The sequence below is a fragment of the Pseudophryne corroboree genome, chromosome 4 (genome assembly GCF_028390025.1).
Source record: "Pseudophryne corroboree isolate aPseCor3 chromosome 4, aPseCor3.hap2, whole genome shotgun sequence".
NCBI lineage: Eukaryota > Metazoa > Chordata > Amphibia > Anura > Myobatrachidae > Pseudophryne > Pseudophryne corroboree.
Genome location: NC_086447.1, coordinates 20,418,330 through 20,438,444, shown reverse-complemented (window position 1 = coordinate 20,438,444; position 20,115 = coordinate 20,418,330). Strand labels below are relative to the sequence as shown.

At 36.0% G+C, this 20,115-nt stretch overlaps 15 non-coding genes across 15 annotated transcripts; all 15 read left to right on the top strand.

The window, feature by feature from the left end:
- The first annotated feature begins 730 nt into the window (after window positions 1-730).
- Window positions 731-812, top strand: TRNAS-CGA (transfer RNA serine (anticodon CGA)). The gene has a single exon. It is a non-coding gene; the product is annotated as a tRNA-Ser (tRNA).
- Window positions 813-2,042: 1,230 nt separating this feature from the next.
- Window positions 2,043-2,124, top strand: TRNAS-CGA (transfer RNA serine (anticodon CGA)). The gene has a single exon. It is a non-coding gene; the product is annotated as a tRNA-Ser (tRNA).
- A 1,229-nt stretch (window positions 2,125-3,353) lies between these two features.
- Window positions 3,354-3,435, top strand: TRNAS-UGA (transfer RNA serine (anticodon UGA)). Its single transcript has one exon. It is a non-coding gene; the product is annotated as a tRNA-Ser (tRNA).
- A 1,231-nt stretch (window positions 3,436-4,666) lies between these two features.
- Window positions 4,667-4,748, top strand: TRNAS-CGA (transfer RNA serine (anticodon CGA)). Its single transcript has one exon. It is a non-coding gene; the product is annotated as a tRNA-Ser (tRNA).
- A 1,230-nt stretch (window positions 4,749-5,978) lies between these two features.
- On the top strand, window positions 5,979-6,060 carry TRNAS-CGA (transfer RNA serine (anticodon CGA)). The gene has a single exon. It is a non-coding gene; the product is annotated as a tRNA-Ser (tRNA).
- A 1,231-nt stretch (window positions 6,061-7,291) lies between these two features.
- On the top strand, window positions 7,292-7,373 carry TRNAS-CGA (transfer RNA serine (anticodon CGA)). The gene has a single exon. It is a non-coding gene; the product is annotated as a tRNA-Ser (tRNA).
- A 1,230-nt stretch (window positions 7,374-8,603) lies between these two features.
- Window positions 8,604-8,685, top strand: TRNAS-CGA (transfer RNA serine (anticodon CGA)). Its single transcript has one exon. It is a non-coding gene; the product is annotated as a tRNA-Ser (tRNA).
- Window positions 8,686-9,916: 1,231 nt separating this feature from the next.
- On the top strand, window positions 9,917-9,998 carry TRNAS-CGA (transfer RNA serine (anticodon CGA)). The gene has a single exon. It is a non-coding gene; the product is annotated as a tRNA-Ser (tRNA).
- Window positions 9,999-11,229: 1,231 nt separating this feature from the next.
- On the top strand, window positions 11,230-11,311 carry TRNAS-CGA (transfer RNA serine (anticodon CGA)). Its single transcript has one exon. It is a non-coding gene; the product is annotated as a tRNA-Ser (tRNA).
- Window positions 11,312-12,541: 1,230 nt separating this feature from the next.
- TRNAS-CGA (transfer RNA serine (anticodon CGA)) lies at window positions 12,542-12,623 on the top strand. The gene has a single exon. It is a non-coding gene; the product is annotated as a tRNA-Ser (tRNA).
- A 1,230-nt stretch (window positions 12,624-13,853) lies between these two features.
- On the top strand, window positions 13,854-13,935 carry TRNAS-CGA (transfer RNA serine (anticodon CGA)). Its single transcript has one exon. It is a non-coding gene; the product is annotated as a tRNA-Ser (tRNA).
- A 1,231-nt stretch (window positions 13,936-15,166) lies between these two features.
- TRNAS-CGA (transfer RNA serine (anticodon CGA)) lies at window positions 15,167-15,248 on the top strand. Its single transcript has one exon. It is a non-coding gene; the product is annotated as a tRNA-Ser (tRNA).
- Window positions 15,249-16,479: 1,231 nt separating this feature from the next.
- On the top strand, window positions 16,480-16,561 carry TRNAS-CGA (transfer RNA serine (anticodon CGA)). The gene has a single exon. It is a non-coding gene; the product is annotated as a tRNA-Ser (tRNA).
- Window positions 16,562-17,792: 1,231 nt separating this feature from the next.
- TRNAS-CGA (transfer RNA serine (anticodon CGA)) lies at window positions 17,793-17,874 on the top strand. Its single transcript has one exon. It is a non-coding gene; the product is annotated as a tRNA-Ser (tRNA).
- Window positions 17,875-19,105: 1,231 nt separating this feature from the next.
- TRNAS-CGA (transfer RNA serine (anticodon CGA)) lies at window positions 19,106-19,187 on the top strand. The gene has a single exon. It is a non-coding gene; the product is annotated as a tRNA-Ser (tRNA).
- Window positions 19,188-20,115: the final 928 nt, after the last annotated feature.

The window sequence follows — 20,115 nt, the reverse complement described above, 5'->3', positions numbered from 1 at the left end:
TCAAATCAGAGCAAACAATGGAATATCCCCATCATTCCTTGAACAGTTGATTAGTTTACAAAACAAGCAAAATTCAAAAGAGTGTAGAAGGTTTGATAGGCTCAAGCATCTCTAATCTTGATGTAAGTTTGGCTACACTAAAAAATCTATTGAAAGTGCTTTCCAAACTAGCTCTGCAGCCAGTTGATCGTATTTGCACAAATATAAGTCAAACTATTAGTGATATTTTCCAAATGATTAAACATGACAATTTGTGTGATAAAGCAACACAGGAATAAGTAGTTGAATGTCTTTTGTGTAGTCAAATCATTTTTCATTTTGCTTGGAAAGTTGATAATGTTTAAAATTAACACTCAATCATTTTAATTGCACGTAATATCACAGGTGTACAATCGTGGAATCCTTCGATATCTCAGCTGGTAGAGCAGAGGACTGTAAAGGAGATTGGTACAGAAATCCTAAGGTCGCTGCTTCATTTCCGGCTCGAAGGATGACGCTTTTGATAAACTTAGATGTCAGTACTGACATTTTATAAACCCAAAACTATACCAAGTATAAAGCATTCTCCAAGTTATATTTTAAAAATCATTAACGCAGGCCACTGTGGTCAGGATTAACTTCCCATTTAAATCATCTCTGATACAATATTACTTCAGTCATCCTCACAGCCTGAAATGAAGTAGCTCAACCAATAGAGAAACTTTTGTGAAAACATCACATTGCATGAGAGGTAGTCGTGGCCGAGTGGTTAAGGCGATGGACTCGAAATCCATTGGGGTCTCCCCGCGCAGGTTCAAATCCTGCTGACTACGACCACATGGTTGTTTAATTTTTCAGAAAATTTGCTAAAAGCTTGAAACCAGTGATGTTCAGGGTGAGTCAGGCACTGGCACATCAAAATCTTTAGGATGCCTGCCTGTTCTCTCTTTCTCTATCCCCCATTCTCCTCCTCTCCTTGAGACTGAGCCCAGGAATCTCAGCAGCCATACTAAGTAGCATTTATTAATTACAAATGCATTTTGAATGTCAAATTTGTAAGAAAGTTTTGTACATTTAGCAAAATATCAAATTCATTTGAAAGAAAATGATGTCCACTCAAAGTAAAAAGAGCTTTGGTTACTTTCAATGCACAACAATTTACTTTCAAATCGTGTCAGATGACTTTCAGTGCTAATTATTATATCATTAACCTCTCTTTTATTAAAAATTGTGCTTTAATGCAAAAAAAGAAAAATAATTGTCTGTGCATACTCTCATGTAGCACAATTATCTTCACTAGCTCAAAAGGGTCGCTCATTGTCCAAAATGGATTGTCAAATCAGAACAAACAATGGAATATCCCCATCATTCCTGGAATACTTGATTAGTTTACAAAACAAGCAAAATTCAAAAGAGTGTAGAAGGTTTGATAGGCTCAAGCATCTCTAATCTTGATGTAAGTTTGGCTACACTAAAAAATCTATTGAAAGTGCTTTCCAAACTAGCTCTGTAGCCAGCTGATCGTATTTGTACAAATATAAGTCAAACTATTAGTGATATTTTCCAAATGATTAAACATGACAATTTGTTTGATAAAGCAACACAGGAATAAGTAGTTGAATCTCTTTTGTGTAGTCAAATCATTTTTCATTTTGCTTGGAAAGTTGATAATGTTTAAAATTAACACTCAATCATTTTAATTGCACGTAATATCACAGGTGTACAATCGTGGAACCCTTCGATATCTCAGCTGGAAGAGCGGAGGACTGTAAAGGAGATTGGTACAGAAATCCTAAGGTCGCTGCTTCATTTCCGGCTCGAAGGATGACGCTTTTGATTAACTTAGATGTCAGTACTGACATTTTATAAACCCAAAACTATACCAAGTATAAAGCATTCTCCAAGTTATATTTTAAAATCATTAACGCAGGCCACTGTGGTCAGGATTAACTTCCCATTTAAATCATCTCTGATACAATATTACTTCAGTCATCCTCACAGCCTGAAATGAAGTAGCTCAATCCATAGAGAAACTTTTGTGAAAACATCACATTGCATGAGAGGTAGTCGTGGCCGAGTGGTTAAGGCGATGGACTCGAAATCCATTGGGGTCTCCCCGCGCGGGTTCAAATCCTGCTGACTATGACCACATGGTTGTTTAATTTTTCAGAAAATTTACTAAAAGCTTGAAACCAGTGATGTTCAGGGTGAGTCAGGCACTGGCACATCAAAATCTTTAGGATGCCTGCCTGTTCTCTCTTTCTCTATCCCCCATTCTCCTCCTCTCCTTGAGACTGAGCCCAGGAATCTCAGCAGCCATACTAAGTAGCATTTATTAATTACAAATGCATTTTGAATGTCAAATTTGTAAGAAAGTTTTGTACATTTAGCAAAATATCAAATTCATTTGAAAGAAAATGATGTCCACTCAAAGTAAAAAGAGCTTTGGTTACTTTCAATGCACAACAATTTACTTTCAAATCGTGTCAGATGACTTTCAGTGCTAATTATTATATCATTAACCTCTCCTTTATTAAAAATTGTGCTTTAATGCAAAAAAAGAAAAATAATTGTCTGTGCATACTCTCATGTAGCACAATTATCTTCACTAGCTCAAAAGGGCCGCTCATTGTCCAAAATGGATTGTCAAATCAGAACAAACAATGGAATATCCCCATCATTCCTGGAATACTTGATTAGTTTACAAAACAAGCAAAATTCAAAAGAGTGTAGAAGGTTTGATAGGCTCAAGCATCTCTAATCTTGATGTAAGTTTGGCTACACTAAAAAATCTATTGAAAGTGCTTTCCAAACTAGCTCTGTAGCCAGCTGATCGTATTTGTACAAATATAAGTCAAACTATTAGTGATATTTTCCAAATGATTAAACATGACAATTTGTGTGATAAAGCAACACAGGAATAAGTATTTGAATCTCTTTTGTGTAGTCAAATCATTTTTCATTTTGCTTGGAAAGTTGATAATGTTTAAAATTAACACAATCATTTTAATTGCACGTAATATCACAGGTGTACAATCGTGGAATCCTTCGATATCTCAGCTGGTAGAGCGGAGTACTGTAAAGGAGTTTGGTACAGAAATCCTAAGGTCGCTGCTTCATTTCCGGCTCGAAGGATGCCGCTTTTGATAAACTTAGATGTCAGTACTGACATTTTATAAACCCAAAACTATACCAAGTATAAAGCATTCTCCAAGTTATATTTTAAAAATCATTAACGCAGGCCACTGTGGTCAGGATTAACTTCCCATTTAAATCATCTCTGATACAATATTACTTCAGTCATCCTCACAGCCTGAAATGAAGTAGCTCAACCCATAGAGAAACTTTTGTGAAAACATCACATTGCATGAGAGGTAGTCGTGGCCGAGTGGTTAAGGCGATGGACTTGAAATCCATTGGGGTCTCCCCGCGCAGGTTCAAATCCTGCCGACTACGACCACATGGTTGTTTAATTTTTCAGAAAATTTGCTAAAAGCTTGAAACCAGTGATGTTCAGGGTGAGTCAGGCACTGGCACATCAAAATCTTTAGGATGCCTGCCTGTTCTCTCTTTCTCTATCCCCCATTCTCCTCCTCTCCTTGAGACTGAGCCCAGGAATCTCAGCAGCCATACTAAGTAGCATTTATTAATTACAAATGCATTTTGAATGTCAAATTTGTAAGAAAGTTTTGTACATTTAGCAAAATATCAAATTCATTTGAAAGAAAATGATGTCCACTCAAAGTAAAAAGAGCTTTGGTTACTTTCAATGCACAACAATTTACTTTCAAATCGTGTCAGATGACTTTCAGTGCTAATTATTATATCATTAACCTCTCCTTTATTAAAAATTGTGCTTTAATGCAAAAAAAGAAAAATAATTGTCTGTGCATACTCTCATGTAGCACAATTATCTTCACTAGCTCAAAAGGGTCGCTCATTGTCCAAAATGGATTGTCAAATCAGAACAAACAATGGAATATCCCCATCATTCCTGGAATACTTGATTAGTTTACAAAACAAGCAAAATTCAAAAGAGTGTAGAAGGTTTGATAGGCTCAAGCATCTCTAATCTTGATGTAAGTTTGGCTACACTAAAAAATCTATTGAAAGTGCTTTCCAAACTAGCTCTGTAGCCAGCTGATCGTATTTGTACAAATATAAGTCAAACTATTAGTGATATTTTCCAAATGATTAAACATGACAATTTGTGTGATAAAGCAACACAGGAATAAGTAGTTGAATCTCTTTTGTGTAGTCAAATCATTTTTCATTTTGCTTGGAAAGTTGATAATGTTTAAAATTAACACTCAATCATTTTAATTGCACGTAATATCACAGGTGTACAATCGTGGAACCCTTCGATATCTCAGCTGGAAGAGCGGATGACTGTAAAGGAGATTGGTACAGAAATCCTAAGGTCGCTGCTTCATTTCCGGCTCGAAGGATGACGCTTTTGATTAACTTAGATGTCAGTACTGACATTTTATAAACCCAAAACTATACCAAGTATAAAGCATTCTCCAAGTTATATTTTAAAAATCATTAACGCAGGCCACTGTGGTCAGGATTAACTTCCCATTTAAATCATCTCTGATACAATATTACTTCAGTCATCCTCACAGCCTGAAATGAAGTAGCTCAACCCATAGAGAAACTTTTGTGAAAACATCACATTGCATGAGAGGTAGTCGTGGCTGAGTGGTTAAGGCGATGGACTCGAAATCCATTGGCGTCTCCCCGCGCAGGTTCGAATCCTGCCGACTACGACCACATGGTTGTTGAACTTTTCAGAAAATTGGCTAAAAGCTTGAAACCAGTGATGTTCATGGTGAGTCAGGCACTGGCACATCAAAATCTTTAGGATGCCTGCCTGTTCTCTCTTTCTCTATCCCCCATTCTCCTCCTCTCCTTGAGACTGAGCCCAGGAATCTCAGCAGCCATACTAAGTAGCATTTATTAATTACAAATGCATTTTGAATGTCAAATTTGTAAGAAAGTTTTGTACATTTAGCAAAATATCAAATTCATTTGAAAGAAAATGATGTCCACTCAAAGTAAAAAGAGCTTTGGTTACTTTCAATGCACAACAATTTACTTTCAAATCGTGTCAGATGACTTTCAGTGCTAATTATTATATCATTAACCTCTCCTTTATTAAAAATTGTGCTTTAATGCAAAAAAAGAAAAATAATTGTCTGTGCATACTCTCATGTAGCACAATTATCTTCACTAGCTCAAAAGGGTCGCTCATTGTCCAAAATGGATTGTCAAATCAGAGCAAACAATGGAATATCCCCATCATTCCTTGAACACTTGATTAGTTTACAAAACAAGCAAAATTCAAAAGAGTGTAGAAGGTTTGATAGGCTCAAGCATCTCTAATCTTGATGTAAGTTTGGCTACACTAAAAAATCTATTGAAAGTGCTTTCCAAACTAGCTCTGCAGCCAGTTGATCGTATTTGCACAAATATAAGTCAAACTATTAGTGATATTTTCCAAATGATTAAACATGACAATTTGTGTGATAAAGCAACACAGGAATAAGTAGTTGAATCTCTTTTGTGTAGTCAAATCATTTTTCATTTTGCTTGGAAAGTTGAAAATGTTTAAAATTAACACTCAATCATTTTAATTGCACGTAATATCACAGGTGTACAATCGTGGAATCCTTCAATATCTCAGCTGGTAGAGCGGAGGACTGTAAAGGAGATTGGTACAGAAATCCTAAGGTCGCTGCTTCATTTCCGGCTCGAAGGATGACGCTTTTGATAAACTTAGATGTCAGTACTGACATTTTATAAACCCAAAACTATACCAAGTATTAAGCATTCTCCAAGTTATATTTTAAAATCATTAACACAGGCCACTGTGGTCAGGATTAACTTCCCATTTAAATCATCTCTGATACAATATTACTTCAGTCATCCTCACAGCTTGAAATGAAGTAGCTCAACCCATAGAGAAACTTTTGTGAAAACATCACATTGCATGAGAGGTAGTCGTGGCTGAGTGGTTAAGGCGATGGACTCGAAATCCATTGGGGTCTCCCCGTGCAGGTTCAAATCCTGCTGACTACGACCACATAGTTGTTTAATTTTTCAGAAAATTTGCTAAAAGCTTGAAACCAGTGATGTTCAGGGTGAGTCAGGCACTGGCACATCAAAATCTTTAGGATGCCTGCCTGTTCTCTCTTTCTCTATCCCCCATTCTCCTCCTCTCCTTGAGACTGAGCCCAGGAATCTCAGCAGCCATACTAAGTAGCATTTATTAATTACAAATGCATTTTGAATGTCAAATTTGTAAGAAAGTTTTGTACATTTAGCAAAATATCAAATTCATTTGAAAGAAAATGATGTCCACACAAAGTAAAAAGAGCTTTGGTTACTTTCAATGCACAACATTTTACTTTCAAATCGTGTCAGATGACTTTCAGTGCTAATTATTATATCATTAACCTCTCCTTTATTAAAAATTGTGCTTTAATGCAAAAAAAGAAAAATAATTGTCTGTGCATACTCTCATGTAGCACAATTATCTTCACTAGCTCAAAAGGGCGGCTCATTGTCCAAAATGGATTGTCAAATCAGAGCAAACAATGAAATATCCCCATCATTCCTTGAACACTTGATTAGTTTACAAAACAAACAAAATTCAAAAGAGTGTAGAAGGTTTGATAGGCTCAAGCATCTCTAATCTTGATGTAAGTTTGGCTACACTAAAAAATCTATTGAAAGTGCTTTCCAAACTGGCTCTGTAGCCAGTTGATCGTATTTGCACAAATATAAGTCAAACTATTAGTGATATTTTCCAAATAATTAAACATGACAATTTGTGTGATAAAGCAACACAGGAATAAGTAGTTGAATCTCTTTTGTGTAGTCAAATCATTTTTAATTTTGCTTGGAAAGTTGATAATGTTTAAAATTAACACTCAATCATTTTAATTGCACGTAATATCACAGGTGTACAATCGTGGAATCCTTCGATATCTCAGCTGGTAGAGCAGAGGACTGTAAAGGAGATTGGTACAGAAATCCTAAGGTCGCTGCTTCATTTCCGGCTCGAAGGATGACGCTTTTGATAAACTTAGATGTCAGTACTGACATTTTATAAACCCAAAACTATACCAAGTATAAAGCATTCTCCAAGTTATATTTTAAAAATCATTAACGCAGGCCACTGTAGTCAGGATTAACTTCCCATTTAAATCATCTCTGATACAATATTACTTCAGTCATCCTCACAGCCTGAAATGAAGTAGCTCAACCGATAGAGAAACTTTTGTGAAAACATCACACTGCATGAGAGGTAGTCGTGGCCGAGTGGTTAAGGCGATGGACTCGAAATCCATTGGGGTCTCCCCGTGCAGGTTCAAATCCTGCCGACTACGACCACATGGTTGTTTAATTTTTCAGAAAATTTGCTAAAAGCTTGAAACCAGTGATGTTCAGGGTGAGTCAGGCACTGGTACATCAAAATCTTTAGGATGACTGCCTGTTCTCTCTTTCTCTATCCCCCATTCTCCTCCTCTCCTTGAGACTGAGCCCAGGAATCTCAGCAGCCATACTAAGTAGCATTTATTAATTACAAATGCATTTTGAATGTCAAATTTGTAAGAAAGTTTTGTACATTTAGCAAAATATCAAATTCATTTGAAAGAAAATGATGTCCACTCAAAGTAAAAAGAGCTTTGGTTACTTTCAATGCACAACATTTTACTTTCAAATCGTGTCAGATGACTTTCAGTGCTAATTATTATATCATTAACCTCTCCTTTATTAAAAATTGTGCTTTAATGCAAAAAAAGAAAAATAATTGTCTGTGTATACTCTGATGTAGCACAATTATCTTCACTAGCTCAAAAGGGCCGCTCATTGTCCAAAATGGATTGTCAAATCTGAACAAAAAATGGAATATCCCCATCATTCCTGGAATACTTGATTAGTTTACAAAACAAGCTAAATTCAAAAGAGTGTGGAAGGCTTGATAGGCTCAAGCATCTCTAATCTTGATGTAAGTTTGGCTACACTAAAAAATCTATTGAAAGTGCTTTCCAAACTAGCTCTGCAGCCAGTTGATCGTATTTGCACAAATATAAGTCAAACTATTAGTGATATTTTCCAAATGATTAAACATGACAATTTGTGTGATAAAGCAACACAGGAATAAGTAGTTGAATCTCTTTTGTGTAGTCAAATCATTTTTCATTTTGCTTGGAAAGTTGATAATGTTTAAAATTAACACTCAATCATTTTAATTGCACGTAATATCACAGGTGTACAATCATGGAATCCTTCGATATCTCAGCTGGTAGAGCGGAGGACTGTAAAAGAGATTGGTACAGAAATCCTAAGGTCGCTGCTTCATTTCCGGCTCGAAGGATGACGCTTTTGATAAACTTAGATGTCAGTACTGACATTTTATAAACCCAAAACTATACCAAGTATAAAGCATTCTCCAAGTTATATTTTAAAATCATTAACGCAGGCCACTGTGGTCAGGATTAACTTCCCATTTAAATCATCTCTGATACAATATTACTTCAGTCATCCTCACAGCCTGAAATGAAGTAGCTCAACCGATAGAGAAACTTTTGTGAAAACATCACACTGCATGAGAGGTAGTCGTGGCCGAGTGGTTAAGGCGATGGACTCGAAATCCATTGGGGTCTCCCCGCGCAGGTTAAAATCCTGCCGACTACGACCACATGGTTGTTTAATTTTTCAGAAAATTTGCTAAAAGCTTGAAACCAGTGATGTTCAGGGTGAGTCAGGCACTGGCACATCAAAATCTTTAGGATGCCTGCCTGTTCTCTCTTTCTCTATCCCCCATTCTCCTCCTCTCCTTGAGACTGAGCCCATGAATCTCAGCAGCCATACTAAGTAGCATTTATTAATTACAAATGCATTTTGAATGTCAAATTTGTAAGAAAGTTTTGTACATTTAGCAAAATATCAAATTCATTTGAAAGAAAATGATGTCCACTCAAAGTAAAAAGAGCTTTGGTTACTTTCAATGCACAACATTTTACTTTCAAATCGTGTCAGATGACTTTCAGTGCTAATTATTATATCATTAACCTCTCCTTTATTAAAAATTGTGCTTTAATGCAAAAAAAGAAAAATAATTGTCTGTGTATACTCTCATGTAGCACAATTATCTTCACTAGCTCAAAAGGGCCGCTCATTGTCCAAAATGGATTGTCAAATCAGAACAAACAATGGAATATCCCCATCATTCCTGGAATACTTGATTAGTTTACAAAACAAGCAAAATTCAAAAGAGTGTAGAAGGTTTGATAGGCTCAAGCATCTCTAAACTTGATGTAAGTTTGGCTACACTAAAAAATCTATTGAAAGTGCTTTCCAAACTAGCTCTGCAGCCAGTTGATCGTATTTGCACAAATATAAGTCAAACTATTAGTGATATTTTCCAAATGATTAAACATGACAATTTGTGTGATAAAGCAACACAGGAATAAGTAGTTGAATCTCTTTTGTGTAGTCAAATCATTTTTCATTTTGCTTGGAAAGTTGATAATGTTTAAAATTAACACTCAATCATTTTAATAGCACGTAATATCACAGGTGTACAATCATGGAATCCTTCGATATCTCAGCTGGTAGAGCGGAGGACTGTAAAAGAGATTGGTATAGAAATCCTAAGGTCGCTGCTTCATTTCCGGCTCGAAGGATGACGCTTTTGATAAACTTAGATGTCAGTACTGACATTTTATAAACCCAAAACTATACCAAGTATAAAGCATTCTCCAAGTTATATTTTAAAAATCATTAACGCAGGCCACTGTGGTCAGGATTAACTTCCCATGGAAATCATCTCTGAGACAATATTACTTCAGTCATCCTCACAGCCTGAAATGAAGTAGCTCAACCCATAGAGAAACTTTTGTGAAAACATCACATTGCATGAGAGGTAGTCGTGGCCGAGTGGTTAAGGAGATGGACTCGAAATCCATAGTGGTCTCCCCGCGCAGGCTCAAATCCTGCCGACTACGACCACCAGGTTGTTTACTTTTTCAGAAAATTTGCTAAAAGCTTGAAACCAGTGATGTTCAGGGTGAGTCAGGCACTGGCACATCAAAATCTTTAGGATGCCTGCCTGTTCTCTCTTTCTCTATCCCACATTCTCCTCCTCTCCTTGAGACTGAGCCCAGGAATCTCAGCAGCCATACTAAGTAGCATTTATTAATTACAAATGCATTTTGAATGTCAAATTTGTAAGAAAGTTTTGTACATTTAGCAAAATATCAAATTCATTTAAAAGAAAATGATGTCCACTCAAAGTAAAAAGAGCTTTGGTTACTTTCAATGCACAACATTTTACTTTCAAATCGTGTCAGATGACTTTCAGTGCTAATTATTATATCATTAACCTCTCCTTTATTAAAAATTGTGCTTTAATGCAAAAAAAGAAAAATAATTGTCTGTGCATACTCTCATGTAGCACAATTATCTTCACTAGCTCAAAAGGGCCGCTCATTGTCCAAAATGGATTGTAAAATCAGAGCAAACAATGGAATATCCCCATCATTCCTTGAACACTTGATTCGTTTACAAAACAAGCAAAATTCAAAAGAGTGTAGAAGGTTTGATAGGCTCAAGCATCTCTAATCTTGATGTAAGTTTGGCTACACTAAAAAATCTATTGAAAGTGCTTTCCAAACTAGCTCTGTAGCCAGTTGATCGTATTTGCACAAATATAAGTCAAACTATTAGTGATATTTTCCAAATGATTAAACATGACAATTTGTGTGATAAAACAACACAGGAATAAGTAGTTGAATCTCTTTTGTGTAGTCAAATCATTTTTCATTTTGCTTGGAAAGTTGATAATGTTTAAAATTAACACTCAATCATTTTAATTGCACGTAATATCACAGGTGTACAATCGTGGAATCCTTCGATATCTCAGCTGGTAGAGCGGAGGACTGTAAAGGAGATTGGTACAGAAATCCTAAGGTCGCTGCTTCATTTCCGGCTCGAAGGATGACGCTTTTGATAAACTTAGATGTCAGTACTGACATTTTATAAACCCAAAACTATACCAAGTATAAAGCATTCTCCAAGTTATATTTTAAAAATCATTAACGCAGGCCACTGTGGTCAGGATTAACTTCCCATTTAAATCATCTCTGATACAATATTACTTCAGTCATCCTCACAGCCTGAAATGAAGTAGCTCAACCCATAGAGAAACTTTTGTGAAAACATCACATTGCATGAGAGGTAGTCGTGGCCGAGTGGTTAAGGCAATGGACTCGAAATCCATTGGGGTCTCCCCGCGCAGGTTCAAATACTGCCGACTACGACCACCTGGTTGTTTAATTTTTCAGAAAATTTGCTAAAAGCTTGAAACCAGTGATGTTCAGGGTGAGTCAGGCACTGGCACATCAAAATCTTTAGGATGCCTGCCTGTTCTCTCTTTCTCTATCCCCCATTCTCCTCCTCTCCTTGAGACTGAGCCCAGGAATCTCAGCAGCCATACTAAGTAGCATTTATTAATTACAAATGCATTTTGAATATCAAATTTGTAAGAAAGTTTTGTACATTTAGCAAAATATCAAATTCATTTGAAAGAAAATGATGTCCACTCAAAGTAAAAAGAGCTTTGGTTACTTTCAATGCACAACATTTTACTTTCAAATCATGTCAGATGACTTTCAGTGCTAATTATTATATCATTAACCTCTCCTTTATTAAAAATTGTGCTTTAATGCAAAAAAAGAAAAATAATTGTCTGTGCATACTCTCATGTAGCACAATTATCTTCACTAGCTCAAAAGGGCCGCTCATTGTCCAAAATGGATTGTCAAATCAGAACAAACAATGGAATATCCCCATCATTCCTGGAATACTTGATTAGTTTACAAAACAAGCAAAATTCAAAAGAGTGTAGAAGGTTTGATAGGCTCAAGCATCTCTAATCTTGATGTAAGTTTGGCTACACTAAAAAATCTATTGAAAGTGCTTTCCAAACTAGCTCTGCAGCCAGTTGATCGTATTTGCACAAATATAAGTCAAACTATTAGTGATATTTTCCAAATGATTAAACATGACAATTTGTGTGATAAAGCAACACAGGAATAAGTAGTTGAATCTCTTTTGTGTAGTCAAATCATTTTTCATTTTGCTTGGAAAGTTGAAAATGTTTAAAATTAACACTCAATCATTTTAATTGCACGTAATATCACAGGTGTACAATCGTGGAATCCTTCAATATCTCAGCTGGTAGAGCGGTGGACTGTAAAGGAGATTGGTACAGAAATCCTAAGGTCGCTGCTTCATTTCCGGCTCGAAGGATGACGCTTTTGATAAACTTAGATGTCAGTACTGACATTTTATAAACCCAAAACTATACCAAGTATTAAGCATTCTCCAAGTTATATTTTAAAATCATTAACACAGGCCACTGTGGTCAGGATTAACTTCCCATTTAAATCATCTCTGATACAATATTACTTCAGTCATCCTCACAGCTTGAAATGAAGTAGCTCAACCCATAGAGAAACTTTTGTGAAAACATCACATTGCATGAGAGGTAGTCGTGGCTGAGTGGTTAAGGCGATGGACTCGAAATCCATTGGGGTCTCCCCGTGCAGGTTCAAATCCTGCTGACTACGACCACATAGTTGTTTAATTTTTAAGAAAATTTGCTAAAAGCTTGAAACCAGTGATGTTCAGGGTGAGTCAGGCACTGGCACATCAAAATCTTTAGGATGCCTGCCTGTTCTCTCTTTCTCTATCCCCCATTCTCCTCCTCTCCTTGAGACTGAGCCCAGGAATCTCAGCAGCCATACTAAGTAGCATTTATTAATTACAAATGCATTTTGAATGTCAAATTTGTAAGAAAGTTTTGTACATTTAGCAAAATATCAAATTCATTTGAAAGAAAATGATGTCCACACAAAGTAAAAAGAGCTTTGGTTACTTTCAATGCACAACATTTTACTTTCAAATCGTGTCAGATGACTTTCAGTGCTAATTATTATATCATTAACCTCTCCTTTATTAAAAATTGTGCTTTAATGCAAAAAAAGAAAAATAATTGCTGTGCATACTCTCATGTAGCACAATTATCTTCACTAGCTCAAAAGGGCGGCTCATTGTCCAAAATGGATTGTCAAATCAGAGCAAACAATGAAATATCCCCATCATTCCTTGAACACTTGATTAGTTTACAAAACAAACAAAATTCAAAAGAGTGTAGAAGGTTTGATAGGCTCAAGCATCTCTAATCTTGATGTAAGTTTGGCTACACTAAAAAATCTATTGAAAGTGCTTTCCAAACTGGCTCTGTAGCCAGTTGATCGTATTTGCACAAATATAAGTCAAACTATTAGTGATATTTTCCAAATAATTAAACATGACAATTTGTGTGATAAAGCAACACAGGAATAAGTAGTTGAATCTCTTTTGTGTTGTCAAATCATTTTTCATTTTGCTTGGAAAGTTGATAATGTTTAAAATTAACACTCAATCATTTTAATTGCACGTAATATCACAGGTGTACAATCGTGGAATCCTTCGATATCTCAGCTGGTAGAGCAGAGGACTGTAAAGGAGATTGGTACAGAAATCCTAAGGTCGCTGCTTCATTTCCGGCTCGAAGGATGACGCTTTTGATAAACTTAGATGTCAGTACTGACATTTTATAAACCCAAAACTATACCAAGTATAAAGCATTCTCCAAGTTATATTTTAAAAATCATTAACGCAGGCCACTGTAGTCAGGATTAACTTCCCATTTAAATCATCTCTGATACAATATTACTTCAGTCATCCTCACAGCCTGAAATGAAGTAGCTCAACCGATAGAGAAACTTTTGTGAAAACATCACACTGCATGAGAGGTAGTCGTGGCCGAGAAGTTAAGGCGATGGACTCGAAATCCATTGGGGTCTCCCCGCGCAGGTTCAAATCCTGCCGACTACGACCACATGGTTGTTTAATTTTTCAGAAAATTTGCTAAAAGCTTGAAACCAGTGATGTTCAGGGTGAGTCAGGCACTGGCACATCAAAATCTTTAGGATGACTGCCTGTTCTCTCTTTCTCTATCCCCCATTCTCCTCCTCTCCTTGAGACTGAGCCCAGGAATCTCAGCAGCCATACTAAGTAGCATTTATTAATTACAAATGCATTTTGAATGTCAAATTTGTAAGAAAGTTTTGTACATTTAGCAAAATATCAAATTCATTTGAAAGAAAATGATGTCCACTCAAAGTAAAAAGAGCTTTGGTTACTTTCAATGCACAACATTTTACTTTCAAATCGTGTCAGATGACTTTCAGTGCTAATTATTATATCATTAACCTCTCCTTTATTAAAAATTGTGCTTTAATGCAAAAAAAGAAAAATAATTGTCTGTGTATACTCTGATGTAGCACAATTATCTTCACTAGCTCAAAAGGGCCGCTCATTGTCCAAAATGGATTGTCAAATCTGAACAAACAATGGAATATCCCCATCATTCCTGGAATACTTGATTAGTTTACAAAACAAGCTAAATTCAAAAGAGTGTAGAAGGTTTGATAGGCTCAAGCATCTCTAATCTTGATGTAAGTTTGGCTACACTAAAAAATCTATTGAAAGTGCTTTCCAAACTAGCTCTGCAGCCAGTTGATCGTATTTGCACAAATATAAGTCAAACTATTAGTGATATTTTCCAAATGATTAAACATGACAATTTGTGTGATAAAGCAACACAGGAATAAGTAGTTGAATCTCTTTTGTGTAGTCAAATCATTTTTCATTTTGCTTGGAAAGTTGATAATGTTTAAAATTAACACTCAATCATTTTAATTGCACGTAATATCACAGGTGTACAATCATGGAATCCTTCGATATCTCAGCTGGTAGAGCGGAGGACTGTAAAAGAGATTGGTACAGAAATCCTAAGGTTGCTGCTTCATTTCCGGCTCGAAGGATGACGCTTTTGATAAACTTAGATGTCAGTACTGACATTTTATAAACCCAAAACTATACCAAGTATAAAGCATTCTCCAAGTTATATTTTAAAAATCATTAACGCAGGCCACTGTGGTCACGATTAACTTCCCATTTAAATCATCTCTGATACAATATTACTTCAGTCATCCTCACAGCCTGAAATGAAGTAGCTCAACCGATAGAGAAACTTTTGTGAAAACATCACACTGCATGAGAGGTAGTCGTGGCCGAGTGGTTAAGGCGATGGACTCGAAATCCATTGGGGTCTCCCCGCGCAGGTTAAAATCCTGCCGACTACGACCACATGGTTGTTTAATTTTTCAGAAAATTTGCTAAAAGCTTGAAACCAGTGATGTTCAGGGTGAGTCAGGCACTGGCACATCAAAATCTTTAGGATGCCTGCCTGTTCTCTCTTTCTCTATCCCCCATTCTCCTCCTCTCCTTGAGACTGAGCCCATGAATCTCAGCAGCCATACTAAGTAGCATTTATTAATTACAAATGCATTTTGAATGTCAAATTTGTAAGAAAGTTTTGTACATTTAGCAAAATATCAAATTCATTTGAAAGAAAATGATGTCCACTCAAAGTAAAAAGAGCTTTGGTTACTTTCAATGCACAACATTTTACTTTCAAATCGTGTCAGATGACTTTCAGTGCTAATTATTATATCATTAACCTCTCCTTTATTAAAAATTGTGCTTTAATGCAAAAAAAGAAAAATAATTGTCTGTGTATACTCTCATGTAGCACAATTATCTTCACTAGCTCAAAAGGGCCGCTCATTGTCCAAAATGGATTGTCAAATCAGAACAAACAATGGAATATCCCCATCATTCCTGGAATACTTGATTAGTTTACAAAACAAGCTAAATTCAAAAGAGTGTAGAAGGTTTGATAGGCTCAAGCATCTCTAATCTTGATGTAAGTTTGGCTACACTAAAAAATCTATTGAAAGTGCTTTCCAAACTAGCTCTGCAGCCAGTTGATCGTATTTGCACAAATATAAGTCAAACTATTAGTGATATTTTCCAAATGATTAAACATGACAATTTGTGTGATAAAGCAACACAGGAATAAGTAGTTGAATCTCTTTTGTGTAGTCAAATCATTTTTCATTTTGCTTGGAAAGTTGATAATGTTTAAAATTAACACTCAATCATTTTAATAGCACGTAATATCACAGGTGTACAATCATGGAATCCTTCGATATCTCAGCTGGTAGAGCGGAGGACTGTAAAAGAGATTGGTATAGAAATCCTAAGGTCGCTGCTTCATTTCCGGCTCGAAGGATGACGCTTTTGATAAACTTAGATGTCAGTACTGACATTTTATAAACCCAAAACTATACCAAGTATAAAGCATTCTCCAAGTTATATTTTAAAAATCATTAACGCAGGCCACTGTGGTCAGGATTAACTTCCCATTTAAATCATCTCTGATACAATATTACTTCAGTCATCCTCACAGCCTGAAATGAAGTAGCTCAACCCATAGAGAAACTTTTGTGAAAACATCACATTGCATGAGAGGTAGTCGTGGCCGAGTGGTTAAGGAGATGGACTCGAAATCCATAGTGGTCTCCCCGCGCAGGCTCAAATCCTGCCGACTACGACCACAAGGTTGTTTACTTTTTCAGAAAATTTGCTAAAAGCTTGAAACCAGTGATGTTCAGGGTGAGTCAGGCACTGGCACATCAAAATCTTTAGGATGCCTGCCTGTTCTCTCTTTCTCTATCCCACATTCTCCTCCTCTCCTTGAGACTGAGCCCAGGAATCTCAGCAGCCATACTAAGAGGCATTTATTAATTACAAATGCATTTTGAATGTCAAATTTGTAAGAAAGTTTTGTACATTTAGCAAAATATCAAATTCATTTAAAAGAAAATGATGTCCACTCAAAGTAAAAAGAGCTTTGGTTACTTTCAATGCACAACATTTTACTTTCAAATCGTGTCAGATGACTTTCAGTGCTAACTATTATATCATTAACCTCTCCTTTATTAAAAATTGTGCTTTAATGCAAAAAAAGAAAAATAATTGTCTGTGCATACTCTCATGTAGCACAATTATCTTCACTAGCTCAAAAGGGCCGCTCATTGTCCAAAATGGATTGTAAAATCAGAGCAAACAATGGAATATCCCCATCATTCCTTGAACACTTGATTAGTTTACAAAACAAGCAAAATTCAAAAGAGTGTAGAAGGTTTGATAGGCTCAAGCATCTCTAATCTTGATGTAAGTTTGGCTACACTAAAAAATCTATTGAAAGTGCTTTCCAAACTAGCTCTGTAGCCAGTTGATCGTATTTGCACAAATATAAGTCAAACTATTAGTGATATTTTCCAAATGATTAAACATGACAATTTGTGTGATAAAACAACACAGGAATAAGTAGTTGAATCTCTTTTGTGTAGTCAAATCATTTTTCATTTTGCTTGGAAAGTTGATAATGTTTAAAATTAACACTCAATCATTTTAATTGCACGTAATATCACAGGTGTACAATCGTGGAATCCTTCGATATCTCAGCTGGTAGAGCGGAGGACTGTAAAGGAGATTGGTACAGAAATCCTAAGGTCGCTGCTTCATTTCCGGCTCGAAGGATGACGCTTTTGATAAACTTAGATGTCAGTACTGACATTTTATAAACCCAAAACTATACCAAGTATAAAGCATTCTCCAAGTTATATTTTAAAAATCATTAACGCAGGCCACTGTGGTCAGGATTAACTTCCCATTTAAATCATCTCTGATACAATATTACTTCAGTCATCCTCACAGCCTGAAATGAAGTAGCTCAACCCATAGAGAAACTTTTGTGAAAACATCACATTGCATGAGAGGTAGTCGTGGCCGAGTGGTAAAGGCGATGGACTCGAAATCCATTGGGGTCTCCTCGCGCAGGTTCAAATACTGCCGACTACGACCACCTGGTTGCTTAATTTTTCAGAAAATTTGCTAAAAGCTTGAAACCAGTGATGTTCAGGGTGAGTCAGGCACTGGCACATCAAAATCTTTAGGATGCCTGCCTGTTCTCTCTTTCTCTATCCCCCATTCTCCTCCTCTCCTTGAGACTGAGCCCAGGAATCTCAGCAGCCATACTAAGTAGCATTTATTAATTACAAATGCATTTTGAATATCAAATTTGTAAGAAAGTTTTGTACATTTAGCAAAATATCAAATTCATTTGAAAGAAAATGATGTCCACTCAAAGTAAAAAGAGCTTTGGTTACTTTCAATGCACAACATTTTACTTTCAAATCATGTCAGATGACTTTCAGTGCTAATTATTATATCATTAACCTCTCCTTTATTAAAAATTGTGCTTTAATGCAAAAAAAGAAAAATAATTGTCTGTGCATACTCTCATGTAGCACAATTATCTTCACTAGCTCAAAAGGGCCGCTCATTGTCCAAAATGGATTGTCAAATCAGAACAAACAATGGAATATCCCCATCATTCCTGGAATACTTGATTAGTTTACAAAACAAGCAAAATTCAAAAGAGTGTAGAAGGTTTGATAGGCTCAAGCATCTCTAATCTTGATGTAAGTTTGGCTACACTAAAAAATCTATTGAAAGTGCTTTCCAAACTAGCTCTGAAGCCAGCTGATCGTATTTGCACAAATATAAGTCAAACTATTAGTGATATTTTCCAAATGATTAAACATGACAATTTGTGTGATAAAGCAACACAGGAATAAGTAGTTGAATCTCTTTTGTGTAGTCAAATCATTTTTCATTTTGCTTGGAAAGTTGATAATATTTAAAATTAACACTCAATCATTTTAATAGCACGTAATATCACAGGTGTACAATCATGGAATCCTTCGATATCTCAGCTGGTAGAGCGGAGGACTGTAAAAGAGATTGGTACAGAAATCCTAAGGTCGCTGCTTCATTTCCGGCTCGAAGGATGACGCTTTTGATAAACTTAGATGTCAGTACTGACATTTTATAAACCCAAAACTATACCAAGTATAAAGCATTCTCCGAGTTATATTTTAAAAATCATTAACGCAGGCCACTGTGGTCAGGATTAACTTCCCATTTAAATCATCTCTGATACAATATTACTTCAGTCATCCTCACAGCCTGAAATGAAGTAGCTCAACCCATAGAGAAAATTTTGTGAAAACATCGCATTGCATGAGAGGTAGTTGTGGCTGAGTGGTTAAGGAGATGGACTCGAAATCCATTGTGGTCTCACCGCGCAGGTTCAAATCCTGCCGACTACGACCACATGGTTGTTCAATTTTTCAGAAAATTTGCTAAAAGCTTGAAACCAGTGATGTTCAGGGTGAGTCAGGCACTGGCACATCAAAATCTTTAAGATGCCTGCCTGTTCTCTCTTTCTCTATCCCCCATTCTCCTCCTCTCCTTGAGACTGAGCCCAGGAATATCAGCAGCCATACTAAGTACCATTTATTAATTACAAATGCATTTTGAATGTCAAATTTGTAAGAAAGTTTTGTACATTTAGCAAAATATCAAATTCATTTGAAAGAAAATGATGTCCACTCAAAGTAAAAAGAGCTTTGGTTACTTTCAATGCACAACATTTTACTTTCAAATCGTGTCAGATGACTTTCAGTGCTAATTATTATATCATTAACCTCTCCGTTATTAAAAATTGTGCTTTAATGCAAAAAAAGAAAAATAATTGTCTGTGCATACTTTCATGTAGCACAATTATCTTCACTAGCTCAAAAGGGCCGCTCATTGTCCAAAATGGATTGTCTAATCATAGCAAACAATGGAATATCCCCATCATTCCTTGAACACTTGATTAGTTTACAAAACAAGCAAAATTCAAAAGAGTGTAGAAGGTTTGATAGGCTCAAGCATCTCTAATCTTGATGTGAGTTTGGCTACACTAAAAAATCTATTGAAAGTGCATTCCAAACTAGCTCTGTAGCCAGTTGATCGTATTTGCACAAATATAAGTCAAACTATAGTGATATTTTCCAAATGATTAAACATGACAATTTGTGTGATAAAGCAACACAGGAATAAGTAGTTGAATCTCTTTTGTGTAGTCAAATCATTTTTCATTTTGCTTGGAAAGTTGATAATGTTTAAAATTAACACTCAATCATTTTAATTGCACGTAATATCACAGGTGTACAATCGTGGAATCCTTCTATATCTCAGCTGGTAGAGCAG